Source organism: Nanorana parkeri, unplaced genomic scaffold (genome assembly GCF_000935625.1).
Source record: "Nanorana parkeri isolate BGI_ZX_2015 unplaced genomic scaffold, ASM93562v1 scaffold85, whole genome shotgun sequence".
NCBI lineage: Eukaryota > Metazoa > Chordata > Amphibia > Anura > Dicroglossidae > Nanorana > Nanorana parkeri.
Window position 1 is genome coordinate 206,954 of NW_017306353.1, and position 10,855 is coordinate 217,808.

A 10,855-nucleotide genomic window follows, 5' to 3' on the forward strand; every position below is an offset into this window, starting at 1 on the left:
ATCGGAATCTTGCTTTGAAGGGGGCACTTTTAAGTGAAGGAAGAAACCCACTTTTTTGTGTGTTTTGTGCTTGGGGCCCCTCTTAAAATCTATGACATTTTAGACTGTCCCTCAAAATTATACATACGTTTAAAGGGTGCCATAGATAAGAATTTAAAAAAAAAAGGCTTGAGAAACACTGGTCTACTAGAAGGTTGTTCCAATTTACACAAAACAGTAGGGGGTAAACCAGTGGAAGATTCCAGTGTATACAGAAAAAGAGTGCAATAGCATGAATCTACCACTAGTTGTCAAGAATATACCATAACTTGAGGATATGCAATAAATACATAGCAGTGTAATAACAATAGCAGAAAATAACAGTGGCTGTGGCAGCACAGGTTCAGTTAAATGAGAGTGCCAAATCAGGTGATAGGAGGTCAAAAGGTCTTCAAATAAATGCCTGATAACAACCTGAATACAAATACTAATGGGAGTATCTATGCTCAAACAATCTTTAGGATCTGTCTCAACAAAAGAACAACAACTAGCTCATAAAAGGTCACATGGAACTTAAGACCATATACAATAAATATAATAATAATATGTAAACTACTTTCCCTCATAAATAATAATATGTAAATAAGACCCTCAGTTGCAAACAACATATTTAATATACTATATAGGAAGAACCATTTATTTAAATTCTGTAGGTCGATAATCAAATGAGAGAAATAATGGCTCTTTGAATGAGTGGAAAACAATCATATATGGCAGGGGTGGGCAACTCCAGCCCTCTATTAAATGCTCCAATTATCATTCTGAGTCAAGAGAAGCCAATGTGTTCATATTAGCTGCGCAATCACATTCGCTGTGTTTTGGCCGTTCCCAAGAAGACTATTCATGAATTTAATCTTCAACATCTGGCTGGCCATACATGTTACAGCAAGGGTAGGCAACCTCGGCACTCCAGCCGTTGTGGAACTACAAGTCCCATGAGGCATTGCAAGACTGACAGCAGTTACAGGTATGACTCCCACAGGGAGAGACATGTTGGGATTTGTAGTTAAAGCACAGCTGGAGGGCCAGAGTTGCCCACCCCTGATATATGGTGTATAATAATGGCAATGTATTTATTCTGAATTTGGGTAAATTTTAGATTTGACCGTTTATTAATAGATTTCCTTGTCCTGGGGCCAAAGCAGCAATATACCTTGGGCTAGTAAGAACACAACTAAGGACTCCTGGCAGTAAAATAAAGACGTTATTGCGGCTTCTTCAAAAGATTTTATCCAAAAAAAAGTCTCCCTGTTACACAATAACCTCCAAAATCCAACCCCTGCCACAGTTTGCATATGGATGTATCTGGCATTATTGTTCTGCATTTAGCGGCGGAGTTGAATGAATGTAAAGCACAGCACGGGGGCATTTGTATGAAGAAAGGGAAATAAAAGCCAATATGCAATACTTTATTGTCCCGTGTTGTTTACATTTACTGCATCAATGACGATCAAACATCATTGACTTCAAACCATACTGAATGTGTGTACAGCCCTAACTTCAATCATCATTTTCACAATCTCTGCATGTATTTGTTAATTAAAGGAAATCTTTCAGTTCCCGAGTTTTATGTAAATAAAGAATTTAATTTATTTAAAAAAAAAAAAAATATTTCAGACTGGCAGGCTTCAGTTTAAATAGAAAATACAAGATGTATGCAGTGAAGCACGCGTTTTACTTACAGACATACACACATTTGTTGATCCCCTTTACAGGTTGTTGGAACAATGCTTCATTACCTCTGGAAAATGCAATTGTCTCCTGAATATCGGTACGCCTGATATGTCAGAGTAAAGAAAAGAAAGTGTGAAAAGATAAAATCATTTCTTATTGCACTTTAGATATTCTAAAATGGCTTGGACTGATTTGTTGGTACCCCTAGAAAGGATTATAATGTATTGGATCATAGCGATAGTTCATAGTAACCGTTTCCTGTAATTAGTATCACACACGTCTTCAATCTTGTAATCAGTCAGCCTATTTAAATGGAGAGAAGTAGTCGCTCTGCTTTTTGGTATCCTCATGTGTACCACACTGAACATGGACCAGGGAAAGCAAAGTAGAGAATTGTCTGAGGAGATCAGAAAAAAAATTATAGACCAACATGTCAAAGATAAAGACTATAAGACTATCTTCAAGCAGGTTAATGTTCCTGTGACTACATTTGCAAATATATTAAGAAGTTTAAAGTGACACTAACCTCAGGAGTTAAATCTTAAAAATGCATTCAAGTACCTTAACTATTAAATAAAAATTTATCTTATTTGTGTATCATTTGGCTGTAGGTCCTCAAATCAACAACAGGTTAACAACACTGCGTAGAGCGCTTCATGGAATGGGTTTCCATGGCCGAGCAGCTGCATCCAAGCCTTACATCACCAAGTGCAATGCAAAGCGTCGGGTGCAGTGGTGTAAAGCACGCCGCCACTGGACTCTAGAGAAGTGGAGACGTGTTCTCTGGAGTGACCAATCACGCTTCTCTGTCTGGCAATCCGATGGACGTGTCTGGGTTTGGCGGTTGCCGGGAGAACGGTACTTGCCTGACTGCATTGTGTCAAGTGTAAAGTTTGGTGGAGGGGGGATTATGGTGCAGGGTTGTTTTTCAGGAGTTGGGCTTGGCCCCTTAGTTCCAGTGAAGAGAACTCTTAAGACATCAGCATACCAAGACATTTTGGACAATTTCATGCTCCCAACTTTGTGGGAACAGTTTTGGGATGGCTCCTTCCTGTTCCAACATAACTGCACACCAGTGCACAAAGCAAGGTCCATAAAGACATGGATGAGTGAGTTTGGGGTGGAGGAACTTGACTGGCCTGCTCAGAGTCCTGACCTCAACCCGATAGAACACCTTTGGGATGAATTAGAGCGGAGACTGCGAGCCCGGCCTTCTCGTCCAATATCAGTACCTGACCTCACAAATGGTCAAACATTCCCATAGACACACTCCTAAACCTTGTGGACCCCTTCCCAGAAGAGTTGAAGTTGTTTATAGCTGCCAAGGGCGGGCCAACTCAATATTGAACCCTACGGACTAAGACAGGGATGCCATTAAAGTTCATGTGCATGTAAAGGCCGGCGTCCCAATACTTTTGGCAATATAGTGCATATGAGGTGTAATGGCACATTTGTCTGTTGCCATGGCTACATGTCTTCTGGGATTTGCCCAGCGCTGACCATTTAGTCTCTGGGTCTAGGCTGTGACATTTATGTATAGGCAATTCTGTTTTGTTTCTGGTGCTTTATTCCACTTTCCCCTTTGCAGACATGCCCTTTGGGTGATCACTTTTTTTTTCTTTCTCTGTATATGTTCCAGTGATTTGCAGAGACTGAACATTCCTAGACGTTTTTCGAAGAATATGGTAACTATCACAGTTTAATTAAAACCTAAAGCTACATTTAAACAAGGAAATCTGTGTGTGAGGAATTAATGAGTAACCCTGACAGACATTCACTCTCAATTCAGCTATCGGCTATTTGATACTGTAATTATGTTTTCAAATGCTTTTCCGCTTAACTGAGTTGAAAGAACTTATCTGAGATATGTGACATTAACGGAGAAAAGCCCACGTCTAGAATGTATTAATGCTAGGAACTAATCAGGTAGGAACATGGGGAGACCCATCTAAAGAGACCTCAGGGCTTTAAATGCTTAAACATATTTTCTCTCTTTATTATGGTCAGTTCTAATAAAATAAACATTTGGTATATAGATTAATTTAACCCCGTCATGACCGAGGCCTTTTTTTCGAATTCTTTGCACCCATGCTATATTCCACATTTTAGGCCTGAAAATTACTTAAAACCCCCCAACATTATATATTTTATGAAAGCCAAGACCCTATAGAATAACATGTTGGCAGTTGCAAATTTTAATGTTGCACGATATTAGCGCAACTCCTTATCAAACCCCAAAAGTTAGTGAAAAATGCATTTAAATGCCCCAAAACACAATAAAATACCCATTTGTTTAATAAAATAAAAAAGATGAGGTTACAACTAAGGATGGGCTGAGTGTTCGATTCGAACATGAGTTCGAGTTCGTATTCGAACATTTCGGCTGTTCTAATGTTCGAATACGAACCGAACAGGGGGGTGTTCGGCTCATCCCTAGTTACAACGAGTAAATAGATACCCAACATGCCCAGGTTAAAAATTGCGTGCATCTGTAAAACGGCAACAAAATTCAGTACCCCAAAAAGTCTATAGACAACGCTTTAAAAGTCACCACAGGTCATCAGTTTAGAGATACCCAAAAATACTGGCCCTAGAATTATTGCTCTCACTCCGGCATGCATGGCGATACCTCAACATGTGTAGCGCGTTTCGTATTCATATGTAGGCACACCCGACGCATGTTTACGTGAAGACGCGCATGCTCGCAGGGGACTTTACATTTTTTAAAATAATGTTTATGTTAATTTTTAATACTCTTATTTTTTTTAACTTTAATTGCTATCACATAGGTGGTCCCATAGAACAGGGAGGGGGATCGACGAACGAAGGTTCATCCAACTCCTCCCCACTGTACTGGCTGCGAAGGTGTTAAATATTGCATTTTTATTTTATGCAGTATACTCTCTGGCCAGTAGATGGAGCTCTTGTTTCCTCTTCTCATTGTCAGCTACACGAGCTTTCATCTCTGCTGATAAAAACCTCTAATGCAGCATTCCTCAACTTTTTTTTTTTTTTACTCAAGGCACCCTTTAAAAAGGATGCAAAATGCCAAGGCACCCCCAGTCTAAAATGTAATGTATTTTAAAAGGGGACTTCACATAAACACACAAAAAAGACCACCTCACACCAGGGCCCCACTTTTATATCAGAATCCCTCCTTTAACATCAGAGTCCCTCTCTCTTTCACATTTATTGGTACAGGTCAGAGCCTGATGAAGGGGACCCTTTGAGGCCCCGAAAGCGCTTGCATTTATGGCAATGTACCAATAAATGGACTATTGCTTAATTACATTTTGGAGTGCTGGTGACGTTATTTCTTTTACTGATCTTCTCACGGTGCCATCCGTGGTCACTACAAGCACCCACCCGGCCATACGGGTCTTTTCTTTTCGGTAAGGAATGCAGCAAGATCTCTTGATTTTTGCCTCTCTCTTTCACATCACAAGCCCACTTCACATCAGAACTCATCTTTTTATTAGAAGCCCCCCTGCCACATCAGATCCCCCTTTTACATTAGCGTTCCCCTTTCACATTAGAGTCCTACAATCACTAATGTTCAAGGCAGCCCTGACAAAGCCAGAAGGCACCCCAGTGCGCCATGGTACCATGGTTGAGAAAGTCTGCTCTAGTGTACAGAACTCGAAGGAGTGATCATAGCAGTGACTAACCCCTCATTAGAGGGTTTAGTTGGAGGTTTCAGTCAGACAAAGGGAGCTGCAAAGTAAGTAGCAACTGCCTGTGCTGTTTCATAAGCCAACCCATAGCTGCCCTGTGATGATCAGATTTCTTCGATCATTTATGGTTTGATAAGGACAGTCTGTTATAACATGGGGACCACAAGCAGCTGTTTGTTACGATAAATGGGCAACAATTGGGCAATGGTCACAATACATGAGTAACAAACTGGCAATTGTATCAAGACATAGGCATTAAAAAGTTTTTTAAAAAAGGTTTAGATTTTTCTGCATATGTTCTAGTAAAGGACTTTTGGGGGTTTTCTTGGAAATAATTTTGGTAACTATCTTTTGATTGTTTTTTTTTTTTATTGGCAGTGCCATTCACATTGTACCTAGTCTCAGGTGTACACCTGTGCCTGTTAGCATGGAGTGACATGCAGGCATGCCTTGGGGCCACCCACTTGCTCAGCACAGCAGTCCCACCTTCTGGTAGCCACTGTAAATGAGGTAGAGCATGTAAAAAAAACTGCAAGCCCTATTTGACCTGCTCTGGAACGCATGCAAACACCCTGCAACGCACTGAAAGCCCATTTTAAACTATAAAAACGGCCTGGAACTCATCAAAAATGAGGCAAAAAACGCAGTATAACACTGCATTTGCAGAAACTCATGCAGATCTGGCCAGCATTTGGTGTGAACAAGCCCTAAAATGGATTTACGTGAAAGGCCCCGTAGGAATACATGGGATTTTAATTTGCATGCGTTTCAGCACAGACAAAACGTGCAACAAAACACCCTGGTGTGACTGGGGCCTGACATGTTCCACAAGTGATCAAGCTTTACATGCCAGCCCTGGTTACATGTGTCATGCCCATCCTTGCTTGCAGAAGCTGCTTTCCCTTTCGTGCCTGCACAGGCTCAGTGAGAGACACTACAACACGCTGCACAAGAGAATCCCGCCTGAGCGATTTGTAGTATGAAGCGGAAGCTGATTGGCCAGCTGTCATGTTCCGGGTATGTGCCGCGCTCTCTGATTGGCGGAGGCGGGTTTGGCGTCTTCCCCTTAGTAACAATCACTAGGGCGGGCGGCTCGCTCATTTCCTGCTTCTTCAGCTCCCGGGCTGAGCACTGTGTTCCCGGCCAGAGGACGTCCAGCCGCCTTCCTCCCCTCCTCCTCCACCGGCCGGTAATGTTGCTGTGCACCGAGCTCTCCTTCCTCTATGACAGGACTTTCCTATCAGCGCTGTGTGTAATGTGACATGTGAGGCTTACAGGACCTCTGCATGGAGCTCCATGGGTCAGTGTATTGCTGGGCCACAGCACCGGCCGCAGAGCAGAGTAGATATATAAAGTATATGGAAGGCCAAAACCTTTTCAACGTTAGATTTACACCCATTGTCCCCCCACCCCATGCATTTTCCTTTACAATCAATAGAAGTGCATCAACATGCATTTTTAATGTGTGCTGCGGAGCATTATTTTGGATGTCAGCGCACATCGTGACACAACATCCATCTGAACGCATGCATCGTGTTACGTCTTCATGTGTTTCCGTTCATTGCAATGTAAAATGCATCATCCAAAAATGCAAACGTGCATCCAGCTTTTATGTTTTGGTTAGACAGAGTAGGTTTTTTGTGTCCCATTGGGAGATATTCCTTCACTTCCTGTCTTGTTGACACAAAAGGAAGTAAGGGGAAATCTCTCTGAATTGACAGATGAGCCATCAAAACAAGTGTCCCCATTGGAGGCCTTGCCCGGTATTCCTGTTCTGGTGACAACTCAAACTTTGTGGTTTTCTCTCACATTCAGTTCTTTTGACAGCGGTGCCCGGCAGGCACACAGCAATAAAAACCTCATATCGTCCACTAATGTTTCAGGGCCGGGAGGGAACACTTTCTCTAAGTGATACAAGGTAACAGACAGCGAAGTGACTACCGACTAAAACTGGTGGGCAACTCCTACCCTGCAGGTCAATGTCATGAGACATTGCAAGACTGACAGTTCCGGGGATGACTCCCAGAGGCAGATACATGATGGGATTTGTAGGTAAAGCACAGCTGGGGGGGCTGGAGTTGCCCACCGCTGAACTAGAAGAATGTATGTATATGTGTGTGTGTGTAAAATATATATATATATATCACATACGCGCGCAGCCAGAATGTAAACAAACACCGGAGGCCACAGACTTCGGATCAAGGTAAGTATGCATCTGTGGAGGGGAGGGAGGGTGGTTAGGTCAGGGTAAAGGGGCATAAAGGGTAAGTGCACTTATTCTTTAACACGTCATGGTGGTGGTAACATCTACCTGCTGAACGATCGCCATATACAAAGACCGTATTGGCGTGCATGTGTATACACTGAGCAGTGGTCTCAGCCAGCCAATCCGGGATGGAGAATTCCAACCCAGACCAAAAATTTGGTGAGCTGAGATCGCAGCGTGCCCATACACATACCATCTGTAATCAGGTGACACACTGGGGGTAATTTATCAAAACTGGAGCAAACAGAATCTGGAGCAGTTGCGCACGGCAACCAATCAGCATCTCTCTTCAGTTTGCTCAGGTAAGATTTGAAAATGAGAGAAGCTGATTGGTTGCAGTGCAAATCTGCTCCAGTTTTGCTAAATGCCCCCATTAGCTCTGACCTGTCACCAGCCTAATACAACCCTTCACCTGCATGAGTATGCATTGCTTTGAGCGCTCAATATCGCAGAGCTATTGTCCTCTTCCACTTTCATCAATTTAAAAAGAAAGTCTGACATTCTAAGCTCAGTCCTCGTGTGCTGGAAGCGACTATGGTCTGATTTATAAGCCGTAGCTGATCTCTAAAGCAGTGATGCTGAACTCCTGCTCCATTTCCCTTGAATTCATATGTAGACTCTGAGTCAGGCCTTAGCTGTCTGCATCAGAAAAGAATTCAGCTGGATGACAAATTCCCTTTAAAGCGTATCTAAACCCAGGAACAAAAATGGAATGTACTGCAGCTTACCAGTCCTAAGATGTGGTGGCTAGGTTCGTTTTATTTCAGGCTTACTGCAATTAATTTTCACCTGGTGATTCTCATAATAACACACTTCCTGTCCAAGGGTGACAACGCTCACTATCTGTGCTGTATCCAGCGTTGTCACCCCTGGACAGAACTTCTAACGCCCCCCCTCCTCCTTCTGTTCTCCATAAAACAGAGGGAGGTGCACAGCGAGAGTTGGGAACAATGCTAATTAATACAAGTGCAAAATAGGCAGAGAGTACAGGAAGTTATCAGCTCACTAGATCTCTGACAGGATCAACAGGTTTATTTTTTGCACGGATTGAAAAAGTAAAACAAAACACTTTTAATGTTCTATTTAAAGTGACGCTAGACTCCGGAGTTATAACTAAAAAATACATTCAAGTACCTTAACTATTACCAAAAATGTATCTTATTTGTGTAAGTTAAGTTACCTGAATGCATTTCTAAGGTTTTACGTCTGAGTTTAGTGTCACCTTCAAACCTATCTCTGGGTAAAATTAAAAAAAGACTCCCCTTACAGCGGGGCTACCTCCGTCCTGCAAGGGCTATCTGCTCCTTCATGTCTAGGGCTATGGTGAAGAGGACTTTATTTACCTGATCCCTCTGCCCCCGGCGGTCAGCACTCACCTCTCTCCGCTCAGGCTCATGGATTGTCCCTCAGTGCCCTTGTGTATATTGCAGGGCTATGGTCCATGCATTTGAAGAGATGATACCAGTGGGCCTCCGATCACTGGAGCGGAGGGGAGAAGAGGCTCCCAGTGCCAGTCTTGGAGCATACAGGAGCGGGGATCAGGTAAGTAAAAGTCCTTTACAAAGGTCCCCTAGACATAAATGAGCAGTTAACCCTTGCAGGGTGAGGGTATACTTTCTTTCCTGGAGGTAGACTTTATCAGACCAAAAGGAAGCATATAGTTCATTGTTGGGGCTTTACTTATTCTTTAGGCAATATCAAGCACAAGAGATGGAAGTGTCGATATTGTAAAGCAGTGATTCTGTTTTTCTACATAGGGAATGGACCGATCTGCTTCTGTGCCGAATATGAACATCGACTTGTGACGGAATCCCTGCCGCGGCGATCCACAGAAGGTTTGTCTTTGGACTCTTTTTCTCCTGGAAAAGCTTAATTTTTAGACCCGGATAAACGCACAATAAAAATCCCATTTTATCTGCATATTCCATTCGCTTCTTGTTATCTATAGAAGCTCTGTGGGCTTTGTAGTTAATGAGTATTGAAAAGCAGCAAGCAAAATGCAAAAGAACATCTGCAGTGGATGTTCATGAACATTTGATAACATAGTGTGCTCTCCTCTGTGGTTGTATGAGATAATACTGTTTGTAAGAAGCTTTGAAAACCAGCCCAGCAGTACAGTGAACCCCCGAGGATATTTTATAATATTGGTAGCTCTGAAATTTCCTCCAGTCTAATCATCACATGTTTGCTTTTCCATATGTTTGTTATTGTATTAAAGATGCAGATCTGGAGAGGCACCACTAGAGGGAGCTCTGTTTTGAACTCAGAGTTATTCACTTTCCCTTGTTATCAGCTGCTGGGATACATATCAGCCACATAGGGAGTGTATTGTTTTCAGTCAGTCGGACAACTCATAGACTTACATTGTGAGAAGCGGTAGTAAGGAACAACCGCTGTGCAGCAGGAAGTTTATCCTGTGTAGGTAATGAACAAGTATAGCTGCCACCATGAACTTATAATATTACAAATTATGGACAGAAGCACAGTATTTTGAAAACAGTAACATGCATGGATATTAGTTTTATTAAAGGTGTACATTCAAAAATGATTGAAGATGATTCCTTTAAAAAAAAGGATGCTAGTTATTGTAGGCTCCTATTCAGTGCTGAAGAATGCCATTGTCTGACTTTGGAAGCAAAGCACACCCCTGTGGCATCTCCAAGTTTATTTAGTATTGTTGTTACTAAACACACTTTACAATTTACAGAACGCTTTACATAGTGCACATTCATATCAGTCCCTGCCCTCAAGGAGCTTACAATCTAAGGTCCCTAACTTGCATACATACGGCCACTTTAGAGAGGAGCCAATTAACCTACCAGCATGTCTTTGGAGTGTGGGAAGAAACCGGAGTACCCGGAGGAAACCCATACAAGCACAGGGAGAACATGGACACCCCTTGCACCTGACCATTCAGTATTTGAACCAGGGACCAGTCAGTATTTGAACCAGGGACCCCCAGTGCTGCAAGGCAGAAGTGCTAACCACTACACCACTGTGCTTGTGACAGGCAATCAGCAGGCCCGTATTTCCCGCAAGGCCGCTGAGGCCCGGCCTCAGGGCGGCAGGGCGCAGAGGGGCGGCAGCGGTGTGGAGTCCCCCGACGCCCGGAACATACAGTTCCGGGCGGGTAAGTTGCCTTGTGGGGAATCCGCTCGTACATTTACAGGTGATCGCGGCGATGTCGCCGCAATCACTTGTA